Here is a 15,224-nt window from a genome sequence, read left to right as displayed (position 1 = left end):
TAAGTTGTCTTGGTGTTTGTGGGTTGAGAAGTCTGGAAATTGCCACAGCTGCCTGTGATTCAGTCCCCTGAGGCCTGCTCCAGGTTCTCTGCGGCCTGCTCGACCCCGCTGAACTGAGTTCCTCTCCCAGCCCAGAACGATATACCTTTCTGATCAACCATCCAGGTTGTCTTGGGCTGGAAATTTGTTTCACTCTGTCTTTTTGTGGGTTCTGCTGCTTTAGAATTTGTCTAGAGCCATTTTTTATAGGTATTTGGAAGGGTTTGGGGGAGAGCTCAAGCAAGTGACTGCTTTCACTCCACCATCACTCCTGCCTTCCACATCTAATATCAAAAGCGTATGAATCCTTTGGCCCACTTCAAGTAATCATTAGAGAATTCAGTCCTGAATAGAATGTAACCCAACTCTGGACAATGGATCTTTTAGAAATACAACACTTGAGGGAGGCTCCTTAGTTGTCATGCTCATTATCCATTCCTTGAATATACTCTATCACCATACTAAGTCAAATTATCAGAAAGGGCAAACTTGGACCATGTCATCTCAATTCCTCACAGAAATATTTTAGGCTTTTATAGAGCACTGATATTAAAAAAAAATCTATTTGAACAAGCTTTCTGTGTCTTTTCCAAAAATCATACTTGCACACATTGTCAATTACATTAACCAATGACCCTTATGTTATGGACCACATAATAGCTTTCTTTGAATCCAATGAGGAGGAAAAGTTCTTCTCTTCAGCTGATTTGTACACTTAATTTTATTGAACGAGACCTCTGAAAATCATCATTTCCCCTTTTTCCTTAATTGCTAGGAAACTTAGGACTAAATTTTACACTCAACTGCATTAATTGAATAACTTCAAGTACCTAGTGACCTCTATTTCTTGACTATTTCAATTATACAATAGAAAGTGTTTGCAAAAATAAAAATAATACATCCAGAATAAGAAAATGAAATATGTAGAATTGGAAAAAATCTTTACATTAAACATTTTTGACAATTCAGACATTCAAAATCAAAAACAATCATATTACATTCATTAGATCCAATGTTATAAATAGACTTTTGAAGAAAAGAAACACATATTATCAACAACCATTTGGGAAAATGTTCAAAATGACTAATCATCATAGAAATAGAAATTTAAACAATTTCATGGCACTATTTGCTTCTCATCAAGTCATCTAAAATTATAAAAGATACCAAAATTCAATGATGTCAGGGCTATGGGAAAATGTACACAATAATTGACTACTAGTGAAACTGTGAATTGTTCTTACTGTTATGAAAAGTAACATGAATTCATAGACTAACAGTCACAAGATAGTCATATCCTTTGACCTTGCCATCCCACTATTAGTTTTAATATCTCAGTTAAGACATTTTCTCCTTTCAAATATTTATATTTAAATCATTTATCCATTTGTAATTTGTTTTGGCTTGTGGTATAAGATCTTGGCCTAACCTCATTTAAATATTTTTTATTCATTTTAAGCTTAAATACACAATGAGAAAAGAGAAAAAAAAACATTTCCATGTATACAGCAGAACATAAGATAGAATTCGATATAAAACAATGAATTTCCATTTCAAGAAAACCTATATAATAAATACTACATATTGTTTTCAAAGCTACCCAGTTTTTCTATGCTTCCTTCTAGGTTTTCTTTTATTCTCTACAGTTAGACTCATTTTTAAATAAACTATTAAGTAGTTTTTTTAGTAAGGCAATATGATACCTCCTCAATGATTTTTTTAAAAAAATTATTTATTTATCTTTACTTTTCAACATTTACATTTATAAGATTTTAAAGTTTAAAATTTTCTTGCCCTCCTTCCCTTTCCCCTCCCCAAGATGGCATGCAATCTGATATAGGACATACATGTACAATTATATTAAACATATTTCCACACTAGTCATGTTGTAAAGAAGAATTAGAACCAAAGGAAAAAAAAAACCATGAGAAAAGAATCCCCTCCCCCCCAAAAAAGGTAAAATAGTCCACTTCGATCTGCGTTCAGACTCCATAGTTCTTTCTCTGGATGTGGATAGCATTTTCCATCATGAGTATTTTGAAATTGTCTTAGATCATTGCATTGCTGAGAAGAGCTAAGTCTATCAAAGCTGGTCATCACACAATGTTGCTATTACTGTGTATAATGTTTTTCTGGTTCTGCTCACTTCACCCAGCATCAGTTCATGCAAGTCTTTCCAGGTTTTCCTGAAATCCACCTGCTCATCATTTCTTATGGAATAATAGTATTCCATTACATTCATATACCACAACTTGTTCAGCCATTCCCCAATTGATCCTCCTCAATGATCTTGAACAAGTTAATTAAACTCCTTAGGCCTCAGTTTCCTCATCTGTAAAATAGGTTTGTGCTAGTTGGTCTCTGAGATCCTTTTCAGCTCTAAATCTTTAATTGTATGATACTAAATGGAAAATGTGCTGGAGTTGAGGTCAGGAGAGACAGAGGTTCAAAAGCTTCCTCTGAAACTTACGTAACATGTGGCCAACAGCAAGTCAATTAACCTCTCCGAGCCTCAGTTTCCTTATCTGCAAAAAGAGGAAGTTAGACTCAATGACTTGCAAGGCTCATTCTATGAGTTCTAGATCAATGAGCTATGAGTCAACAACCTCTGCAATGCAGGACAGGAGAGCCAAGATTACAAAATTCCTGAATAGAAAAGTAAATTTTGGTATGAGAAACAGAACACTGTATGTTTATTGACTCTGTCCTGTACGTATGCACATATGTACATTACCAACCATTAACTGAGTGGGAGAGATTGACATAAAGCGAAAGAATATGGGAGACACTAGATTTTTGCAATGACACCCGTATTCAATCAATTGTTCCATTTCCTATAGAAAACTCAGTCTGCTCGTGAAAGTGATGTCTCCCAGTGGGTTGCAAAAAAGGTTTATTTTTAACATTTGCCCTCCCAAATTCCATTTAGTCCCCAGTGAGGTTTGCAAACATGCCACAGAAATATAGAGCCTCTGAAAGAGTCAGAACCAGCCCCAAATAATGATGTCATGATTATGCCTATTTGTAGAAGAATGAAGACGTAAAAAAAAAAAAAGAAATAGTATGAATCTTTCCTGAAAAGAAACCTCTTAGTGGAAAATTGTCTAATTTTAAATTTTTCCATGGCAACTTCACCTGGTAGTCACTTTTCAGGCAGCCATCCCACCCCGAGTTATCACCTCAGCCTTTCAAAGTGTGAAAATAAGCAAACAAGCAAAAAAAAAAATCAACCCTAAATCAGACCCCTCTGAATGCAGCATGACCAAGGAAATTTATGTGGTAAGAAGCAGCAAGTGCTTTCCAAATATACTATCTTGTATTTCTTAGGAGAGAAATCATCATAAGAATAGAATTGCCCTGCTTCTTTTCAGTTCTGTTTAAGAATAATGCTGAGCATGATTGCATTATTTTTGACACAACTGCATGCGACATCTTCATATTTCTTTTTGAGGAAGACACTTTGAGTTATTGAATCCTTATTCCACTTTAGAAAGTCTTTCTTGACTAATCTAGTTTACCACAAGGATATGGATCACATGGTAGCAACTGAAGATAAAAGAGCCAACCTTTAAATGCGTATATTCTTGGAGGACTGTGTGAGATATGTATTTATATGGTTAATCTGGTTCCAGAATATTCATCTCTGACCCATAGGGGACTCACTGATGGAATTTCTGAAGCCTGAAAAAAAAAAAAGAGAAATTTGATCTAAAAGCTAGCTCAGCATTTGCTATAATAAACATGCCCACATGTGATGTGATGTGTGTGTGTGAATGAGGGAAAAAGAGAAAGACATCATATAGAAAGCCTGTATTTTGAACCACATTAGGAAAGGAATTTTTTCATTCAAATAAAATGTATTTTGCTTAAAAAAATCAACGTGAACATGACTAATGTGGAAATATGTTTCACATGATTGTACATATATAACTTATATCAGATTGCTTATTGTCTTGGGGAGGGGAGGAAGGGAAGAAGAAAAATTTGGAACTCAAAATCTTTTAAAAAAAGAATACTGCATGTAATTAGAGAAAATAAAACACTATTTAGAAAAAAACAATGTGCATTTTATTGATACTATTGTCCTTTGTGCAAGAATATAAAATGGCTAACAGCAACCATGGTGTATGAGGGAGCTGTGCTTGTCACACAATGTATGTCTGAGTCGGCTTTGGTTTGCAGCTACAGCAGCTATGTGCAGAATGTGGTGTTATTTGTAGTTCTGTCTTTTTGACTAACAACTTCTTTGATTATGATTTGTTAAACTGGATTGTCTACCTGTGTCTCATGGACAGAGCATATTCATGGCTGGCCTTAGCACACAGGATCTAGAACTTGACCTTAGCATTCACCTTGGTCAGTCCTTTTGTTTTATAAGTGAAGAGAACAGAGCTTAGAACTGGGAAACACATTTCCCAAGGTGTTCATTAGCTACCTGAAGAAGAGAAAATAGAACCAAGGTGAGGAAATCACAATGATAGTGTGTGGTTGTTTTAATAACCAGATTAAATTCACTGAAACTTCTGGAATTTTCATGGAATCTCCGGGTTGCAGGGTGGGAGTGGGGAGGGGCCTTGGGAGCCATCTAGTTCAGCTTCATTTGCCATATGCCTTTGGGCAGGCTGCTTAAGCTCTCTGTTTTTCAAATTTTACAGCAGTTATAATGGGATTTTCTTTCTTTACATGATCAAAATGCTCTATCAACCAAAATGAGAGAGGCTATTTGGAATAAAAGAAAGAGTGTTAGCTTGGTTTTTGATTTGGTTTTGAATCCTGGGTCTGCCTTAACTATCTATGTAACCTTGGAAAAGTCATTAAACTTGGAGGAGTTGGGGGACGGGCTCAATCTCCTACTCTATAGGGGGGATGGGGAAAAAGAGCAGGGTATGATCTAGAGGTATGTTGTAACCAATTGTTAGATGTTCATTTTGAGCATTTACAAGTAGGAAATCAGGAGATTACTACAAATTAGGGCTTGATGTATTGCTTAGTTGATTGTTTAGACTTGAGATAGTAATGGAGAAAATGCTAATAATGCAAATTATAATTAAAAGTTCATCACATTATTTTGTTTTCTGTTTTGGTGAGGCAGTTGGGGTTAAGTGACTTGCCCAGAGTCACACAGATAGTGAGTGTTATGTGTCTGAGGTCAGATTTGAACTCAGGTCCTCCTGACTCCAGGGCCGGTGCTCTATCCACTGAGTCACCTAGCTGCCCCCATCATGTTATTTTGAAGAGACAATTTTGTCAAATAGCTACCAGCATACCCCTTGGTTGATCAGAAGACACAGATCAATTGAGTCCTCTTAATCCATTAAATAAAATTACATGATTTGAGGGATGGTAATGAAATGGCACAATCCTTTCAGATTCCCGAGTGATCAAATTCAGTTTGTAGAGCTGTTCTCCTTTCAAACATTGAGTGGCCCATTCTGTAAGCACTAAGATATACCTGAGGATTGACATATATCTACCTATACACTGACTTGAGATGAGAAAAAACCATCGTCAAGCGTCAAAGCCACTTACTATGGTAGAAAGCATGACCAGTGTTTAGTAGTAACCAATGGAGCATTGTCCCAGCAGTCAGTTGGCCAATAAGCATTTATTAAGTAACTTCAATGTGCCAGGCACTGTGCAAAGGGGTGAAGCACTAAGCTAAGTTGTGGCAGAAGCTTCCAAATCAAAAGAAGAAGTAGCAATTCAAGGGCAGCTATAGCTATGCAGCCATACAATATTGGAAGCACGAGTTGCCCATCTTTGCATATTCCTTAGAAACACATGATTCCTATGTGTGCGCCAATCCACTTACGATCTCTATGTGTCTGCATTTTCCCTACAGATTCTGGGTGTATTTGTAGGAGAATGGACCTGAGGTTTTGGGGAGAAATGCTTTGCTTCTTACCATACAGTTAGTAAGTGCCTTTTTAAAAAAGCTAATTATGTCTTCTGGTTATTAAAAGGTAAACACATCAGTGAGGGACTTGTGAGTAGTATAAACCCACAGAAGACCTTGAACCTAAAGTAGTCATTCCCTGAGGAAACAACCTGCAAATGCAAATTGGGATATAGCCCCAGGGATACCGTGCTATAGGTGCTTATCTAAGATACATCTCCTTACCTCACTAGACATTTAACTCTCTTTTGATTATCTAAAGGCTGTGGAGGCCATCTCCAGTCTTTTCACAATGGTGTACACCCGTCTTTCAAAACTGACTAACCTATGTTCAACTGCTAATTAGAAATTTGACATTTCTACTTTCCAAGAGGGAGGACCCTGTTTCAAAGTAAATTCATTCCAAGGAAGCTCTACCCTTTGTAAAGAAAAGGGAGCTCTCCCTGGGAACTCTTCCTGGGAGAGTTCTCCAACCTCTTTCTGAAAGGATTATACTCTTATATCTCATTTCCTCTGATATTAGCCTCTTACATCCTATAATTTCAACAATAGGTTTAGAACACTTGTTCAGTGTTCTAAACCACTACATGTAAATTAAAATGGTTGAATTAGGTTATTTTTTTAAAGTTCCTTTGATCTCTCAATCCTATGATCTAACAGGAACATCTAAAACCATGGATTTCAAATGAACAGAAGGACGTTCAAGGATAGATATCACAGAGGAAACAAGAAATGAGTAGTCAGTAACCCAGGTTTCCTCCCAAGTCTAGTATTTTGCATTTGAGCCACACAGCATCATGTCAGAATTGTCATTGAGAAAACTTGTAACAAATCAGCACTGCATTCTATCTAGCCAAAGAAACATGCAGCACTGCATTTACCATGAAGTCTAAGTGGAAGACTGCAAAAGCTTCTAATACTGAATCTTCTGAGGAGTCAAGGCTATTTTTCTGATTTGTGCAACTATCTCTTTTCTTAGTAAGACTATATTGTTGTCCAGCAAAAAATATAATTCTTCCACTGAAGTCTTATTCTCATGCCTCTTCTGGTCATGATGACAGCTATAGGTGGCTAAATGCTCTGTAAGCAGAGCACAAGCTGCAGCAGGTCCTGCCAGATTAGAAGATATTCCTCTATAGACTGGTTATAGACCATAATCTCTATGTATAGTCTGTTGTACAAGCAGCCTACATGAATTTAGAATTTATCACTAAGTTTAGCCATAAATGGTACATCATGAAGATAGTCTACTAAATTTTGCCTAGGAAATGGTTTTGATCTGCTGATAAAGGGGAGTGCCCACAATGAAAGCACATCTTTTGATAGTGAAATAAAACGTTATCGTGATAAAAAAAAAAAGAAGAAATGAATGGTCAGGCTGTTGAGAAGAGCATCTAGTTTAGTATAGGAGAAGGAACTGTGAGTGCAGAGTCTCAAACAGCATGGAAGTTTTGACCTGTTCCATTTTTCCAGCCTGGGTCAGTTAACCCCTTCTTAGGTAGGCTGGTGGCCCTTGGTTTTCCAGGACTATTAGTACCAACTTAATTTACATACCCAACCAGCACTAGTACTGCTTCAGCTCAGAACTCCCTAACTCAAGTGATCTGCCACTCTCAGCTTGCCTTCCCTGACTCCTCCACCCCACACTCCACCCCACACCCTCCACCCAGTCATGAGCTATGGCCCTATCTTAATAGTAATTTAAAGCATTTTTTCATATGGTTGTTGATAGTTTGTGGTTCTTTTGAGAACTATTTGTCAATATCCTTGGATCCTCTTATCTATTAAGCAATGACTTTTCGTCTTACACATTCCCTTTAATTGTCTATATATCTTGGACACTGGACTCTTATTAGATATATTTGATGCAAAAAAAAATTCCCAATCAACTTCTTTCCTTCTTACCTTAGTTACATTTTTTGCTCATGAAAAAGGTTTTCAAATCAATGTAATCAAAATTATTTCTTTGTCTTTTTTAATCTTCTCTATCCTATGTTTAGTTAAGAATTGAACTGTGAAGGATACCTGTGAAGGATATATAATGTATTTCTCTTCTAATTTTTATAGCATTTTTTCTAATTTTCAGGTCACATATCCATTTTGAATTTGTTGTGGTATATGGTATATTTGATTTACTTTTCATTAGGTAAAAACATTCCTGAATGCCCTCTTTTTATGATAACAGGTAAAATAGGTCCTTCATTTTCCCTGCTATAAAGTGATTCATAGCCAATGTTCAACCACCAGATGATATAAATTTAATATTTTCTATGTGAAACTTCTCTCCTAGGCTTTGTTGTGTTGGTATTCTTACTCATCATTTAATTAAATTCAATTCCATGCTACTCATTCACCTTTGGTGGCTACCTGTCATTTTAACTCTCATCTGTGACTCCAGGAAGTTGTAGCACACAAGCAGCCACACCCCAGTAAACTGTCTTGGCAGATGGGCTAAACTTGCATGAGGTTAACTGATGGACCTCAAACCCATTGGTGAGTTAGGGGGATGTCTACCCAAACATGTGAAGACTTTTACTGGTGGAATGATTGGATGAGAACAACTTGTTCCAATGGTCATGAAGGCAATTGAAACACATGCTATGGAGCACTTATAGCTTAGTCAAACATCAAAGATGCCAAGGGCATCCACTGCCTGCTGGGCCATTGCCAGTTGTCTTGGCTTTTGTCTTGCCATTGAACTTTGATGACTCTAGAAGAGAAAGTGAGACTGACAACTCAACTCTGTCTCACTTAAATCCAACTCATACAAGGGTCAAGACATCATTCCATGACATCATTGGCCCTCTTGAAAATGAAGGGCAAAAAATAACAGAAGACTTTGTGATGGACATTAAAAAAATGGGTACAAATTAAACAAAGAGTCTAGATACCTAGTACCCCATAAGTAATAGTAAGGGAAAGAAAGATATGTTCTGGAAAAAGAGTATTTCAGTTTGACTGAAGCATTGAGTATATAGACAGTAGAAAAATGAAGTAAAATGAAAAAGTAGACTAGTAGGTCCTGCCTCTTGGCAGAAAGGTGGTTGGGTATAGATGCAGAATGAGACATACATCTTCAGATATGGCCAATGTGTTGATTTGTTTTGATTTCTTTATGACCAAGGAAGGAGACATATTGGAAAACAACAACAACATACAAAAAGAGGTTTCAATAAAACCTGTTGGGGGAGTTGTTTGTTTTCCAAGAAAGATAGAGGAGAGCCATAGTGTGGAGGACCTTGAATGTTAAACAAAGGAGTCTGAACATTAGGAAACCCATGAAGATTTTTGAATAAAGTAATGGCATAGAAGTATGCTTAGCTTTGAGGGCATCAATTGTTAACTCTTTAGTGTGAGCATTTGTTGTTGCTGTTCAGTCATTTCAGTCGTGTCTGACTCTTCATGACCCTTTTGGGGTTTTCTTGGCAAAGATACTGGAGTAGTTTGCAGTTTCCTTCTCCAGCTCATTTGACAGATGAGGAAACTGAGGCAAACAAGGTTAAGTGACTTGCCCAGGATCACACAGCTCGTAAATAAGTGTTTGAGGCTGGATTTGAACTCAGGAAGATGAATCTTCCTGACTCTAGGCTCAGCACCCTATCCACTGCACCACTCAGATGCCAGAGTGTGAGCATTACACCTTACAAAAAAATGCAAAGGCTACAAATCAGGGCTTGATTCATTGCTTTGTTGATTATTTAGACTTAAGAAAGTGATGGAAAAGATGTTAATAGTGCAGATTAAATTTAAAAGTGTATTGTGACTTTTCAAAGAGCTGGTTGTTAAACAGTAGCACACTCCTGGAATGCCATAATCTACCCTTCTTGGTAGACATCAGAAGAGTTAGTCTGGCAGCGGTAGGGAGGATAGATTGCTGAAGAGAGAGAATGAGGATAAGAATATCTGCTAGTTAACCATTGTATTAGTTCATATAGATGATGTTTAAAGCCTGTATTGGTGTACTGGCAATGTGGATAGAGGGAGGAGAAAGGATCAAATATGAAATAGACGCCTTACTGGACATTCACTCAGCAAACAATTATTAAGGACCTAAGCATCTACTATGTGTAAAGCACCACGGTACGTGATAGGAGAAAATAGAATCCCTGACCTTGTGCAGGTTATATGAGAAATGAGGAAAGGAAAGAATTAGTGATAACCTCAAGGTTATCAACCCCAATGTGGATGAATGGGGTGCAATAGATAGCAAATTCTGAAGGAGAATCAGGTTTAGGGGAAAAGATAATGAGCTTGGCTTTGTATATGTTGAGTTTGGGTGCCTTTAGGACATCCAGATGATGGTGTCCCATAGGCAGTAAGAGATGCATTTCTGGAGCTGTAGATAGTAATTAGCAAATATCTACATGGCATTATGTTTTCTTTTATATTCTGAACAGCTCTAATTTCCTGGTGTCACTTGCTGAAAGCTAAATAATAAGAAAATGTATGATTAATGAATTCTGGAAAAGTGTCCTGAGTAAACCTTTGGGATGAGGCAAATAGGATTAGAAATAGATCACAAAGTAGCAAAATCTTCACAGGTTATAACCATCTCTAGAGTGCAGCCAATAAGATGATTTTTCTGTTCTGACCCTCTCCCTATCCACACTTTTCTCCCCCATCCAAATAAGCATCTGAATATTGAGGAGGGATCACACAGAGTGATTTGCATCTAATTCTGATATATTGTTCTGATCACTATGGAAAGACAAATTGTGACAAGGGAAACAGACAATGTTACAGATGGAAGAAATCTTAGAGAGCATATGGTCCAAACTCATTTTACAGATGAGAAAACTGAGGTTCAGAGAAATGATTTGCTCAAGTTTGTTTCACCTAGTTAGCATGAGGGCTGGACTTTGAATCCAGTTTTTCTTTTCTTTTAACTTCACAGAATCACAGAATGAAAGATTTGGAAGGACTTCAGAGTATATTTATTCTGACTAGGAGAAGCTAAGTAACACAGTGCCAGACCTGGAGTCAGGAAGACCTGCATTCTAATCTGGACTCAGATACTTATTAACTGTATGACCCTGGGCAAGTTTCCTTATCTTTAAAATGAGTTGGAGAATGAATGGCATATCTTTGCCAAGAAAACCAAGAAAAATGTGGTCACAAAGAGTTGAACAAAATTGAAAATGACCAAACAACAACAAATTATTTGGGAGTTTTTGTTTTTGTTTTTTTTGGCATTAAGTTTAAATCTACCTCTTTGAAACATCCGTCAATTGTTCAATTGTTCCTAGTTTTGACCACTGGGGCTAAGCAGAACAAATTTAATATCTCTTAATAGCATGTCTTTGTATCACTAGACAGTTATTATGTGTCCCCTAAGTCTTTCTTTTTTGGGCTAACAACTCCCAATTTCTTAAGGTGATCTTTGTATGGAAAGTTCTAAATGGAGCAAAGACAAGATGATTGAGCAGTAGAAAGAAGAACTGTTGAGCTCTACCCAACAAAGCCTCCACACATATCTACAATATGCCCCCAGAATGAGTCCTAATTGGAAATTTTGAGGAAAAATTACAGTGAGTCATTGTTCTAGCCCAGATTGGCAAAAAGAAGATAATCTTTGGACAACAGGCATAGGGTATAAACAAGAATGGATAAATAGAATACTCCAGCATAGGGAGAGATTATACAACAGGTAAAGAAGAGGTCCTAGATCCCAGCACAGAGGAGCCTGATATCATACGGGGTACAAGATAAGTCATTTTCACTATTATAAAGACCCAGATACAAAAGACATATGAAGGAACACACTATCTGCATCCAGAGAAAGAATTGATAAATAAAAGTATATATAGAATGATTTTACATATATCTATATATGTATATATGTATATGTATGTATATTGTGTATATATGTATATGTGTGTGTGTGTGTATATATATATATATATATATGTATATATATATATACACATATGCATGTTTGTGTCTAAAGGTAGCCATCTCTAGGGTGGGGATGGGAGGGAATAAAAAAAGAAAATTACATGATAATTTATTATGTATTTAAAAGGAATAGCAAGTTATACACAACAGATTTACAGTTTCATTTGCAATCATCTTTTTTTAAAAAAATTCTACTTTGCTATGGAAATGCTTTTTTATTTCATAAATTAAAAATAAATAAAATTAAAGCAAAACAAAACAAAAGAAAGAATAGGTGCCCAGTAGCAGTTACTCTACTGCTTACTACCTAGTTCAGGAACATAGATCTCGGGTAGACTGAGGAAGGGATCTACACTTAGGGGGTGGCATTCTAGAGGTGAAGAACAGTTACAGGTTCTAGACTACATATAAGGAACAAATTCAGAATCCATCAGCAACTTTGTAGCTCTCAGGAACAGAGTGGGGGTCTCAGTTCCCAGCCTCCAGACCATTATGAAGCCTGCAGTGGAATAACCAAGCCAGAAATCTCAGACCAAGGGGAGTCTGCAGTTCCATCACTCTGAACCAGCAGAATTTTCTAGCTGACTGGTAGTAAGGGAGTTTACCAGTAGTTCACTGGAACTCCAACCAAACATAAGTTCACAGGTGCATTGCTCAGACCCAACATCAGATCAGGAAGTTGCAGAGGTCAGACCAAGAGATCAGTAGTCAGATTTTGTCACAGATCAGACCACCCTGGGAGCACTGATAGCTTGTAGGTCTTCAACCTGAGTTGTCCTGATATCCTGGAATAACCCAACACTCAAAACCCTTAATAAAGCAGCAACAGGACACAAATTCAGCCTACCCATACCTTCAGAAGTGCACAGAATCTGATCTTAACATCAAGTCTGAAGTCAAAAAGTAGGCCAGAAGAATGAGAAAACAAAAAAATCCCACCATAAAAAGCTGTTGTGGTGACAGGGACACTTGAGACACAAACTCACAAACTCACAAGGAAAGACTGATTCTGAAACACCTTCAAGCAAAGCTTCAAAATAAAACACAGCTTGGGCACAAGTTCAGTTAGAATCCCTGATATAGATGTAGCAAGGGTTTTTGAAAATAGTTTAAAATGCTTTTGTTTAAATAAATGAAATGAGAGTGCTAAAAGGGAAAAAAAATGAGAAAAGAACTGAGAGTTATAGAAAAAAGAAGTGGAAAGAGATTTAGCATCTTGGCAAAAGAAATACAAAATCTTACCAAATTAGAATATACCAAAAAAAGATAATGACTTAATGAGACAACCAAAATTATTAAAATCAAATCAAAAGATGAGTAAACAGAGGTTAAATGACTAGCCCAGAGTCACATAGCTAATAAATGTCTGAGGTTGGATTTGAACTCAGGTCTATCCTGACTCAAGGGCCAATGTTCTATACACTGCACCATCTATTTGCCTCACCAAGAATAACTTACCCAGCAAAAATGAATATAATTCTATAGAGGAAAAATGGATATTCAATGAAATGGAAGATTTCCAGCATTCATGATGAAAAAGCCAGAGCTGAAGAGAAGCTTTGAAAAGAAAACACAGGTGTCAAGAAAAATAAGATAAATGCAAGTAAACAGTCATGAGGATTAAACAAGAAATTTGGGACCATGTTACATGTGTCCCCTCAGAACTTTTTCATCAGGTATTAAAGTTCACTAATTAGAGGGCCTAAGAGCACTTCTAATCATCTTAAAAGACAAATCAAAAGAGAAAGGAAGAGGAATACATTAGGCAGAAAAAGGGAGAAGAAAGATCAGAAAAAATATCTTTCATAATTGGGGAACCCAATTAAACATTAACACAAATAAAGAAGAAAGGATGAGGAGAGTGGTTGACACATAAACCTCACTTTAATCTGAAATAGTCAAAGGTGGGAAGAGTACATACACACACAAAACACACATATACACACACACAGAGTTGGATATAGAAATACATTTCCTCAACAAGGAACCAGGAGTGATAGGGAAAAAGGAAGAAGGAAGATAAAAGGGAAAGTAGATCAAGGAATGGATTAGTTCTAAGCAAAGCAAACTCTACCTAAGGATGGACAAAAATATTTATAGCAGTTTTTTATATGAAGGTAAAGAATTGGAATCCAAGGTGTGGGTGACATCAATTGGGGAATGGCTAAACAAGTTATAGTATATGAATGTTATGAAATACTATTGTGTTATAAGAAACGATGAAGGGAACAGTTTCAGAGAAACCTAGCAAGACTTATATGAACTGATGCAATGTGAAGTGAACAGAACCAGGAAAACAATTTATACAATAATGATATTATACAATAATGACAACCATGATTCTAGAATACTTATAATGAAACATGCTATCCACCTCCTGACAGAGAAGTAAGTAATGAGTTCATAGTACAAACAGAGACTAATTTTTGCATGACTAATGAGGGAAATTATTTTACTTATACATGTTTGCAACAAGGTCTAATTTTTTTTCTCAATAGAAGCAGAGGGTGGGAGGGTTAAAAGGTAAATTATCATTGATGGAAAAAAATAAAATTTAACTTAAAAAAAAAGAGTCCTCTCACCATCCAATAGTTTATTGTTGTTGTTGCCTAAAAAGTGATGAATACTTCAGGTGTGGCCTTAACAGGACAGAGTAGAGTAAAATTGTTACTTCTCTCATTTGGGAGAATATGCTTCTCTTAAAGTAACCCAAGACAAGGCTTCTTAAACTTTTTCCATTGGCGAACCCTTTTCACCCAAGAAATTTTTACGCGAACCTGGGCATGTAGGTATATAAAATAGATACGCAAATCAAACCTTTACTACTAATAAATCATAAATAAATTTATTTTAAAATAATTCTTAGGTATATATATTATATATATAATTTTACCATTTATTAAGGACAAAAACAAATTTGCATACTAATGAGTTGGATGTACTTGTTTATTTTTGCATAAAGAATTAAATCTTGACAGAATATTTGATACTCCAGGACATAGAGCATCTTCAACATTTTTCAAAGTTGATTGATATTTTGATTTTATACTTGTCAATGCTAAGAATGACTCTTCGCATAAATACGTAGTACAAAATAGCAGAAATATGTATAGGGCCATTTCAGAAATTGTTGAAAATTCTGTCCTAATCCCCAAATTCATTTAATGATTTTTTTTATGTACAGTAAAAACTCTGCAATTCATAACATACAATAGTCTCGAATCTGAGTCATGGTGTTTCTGGCATTGATTTTGTGTGGTGTGACGGCATGCGCAGTACAAAATGCACACGCTTTGGGTTCAGAATCAATGCTGCAGTGAAGTTACATGATGCAACATGGGCAAGCACTGCCAGAAATACCTTGGATTCATTATGTGTTTGATTTTGAATTAAT

Source organism: Vombatus ursinus, unplaced genomic scaffold, assembly GCF_900497805.2.
Source record: "Vombatus ursinus unplaced genomic scaffold, bare-nosed wombat genome assembly UNPS02014814.1, whole genome shotgun sequence".
Taxonomy (NCBI): Eukaryota; Metazoa; Chordata; class Mammalia; order Diprotodontia; family Vombatidae; genus Vombatus; species Vombatus ursinus.
The sequence above is the reverse complement of the archived record's forward strand: the minus strand, read 5'-3'. Positions refer to the sequence as shown.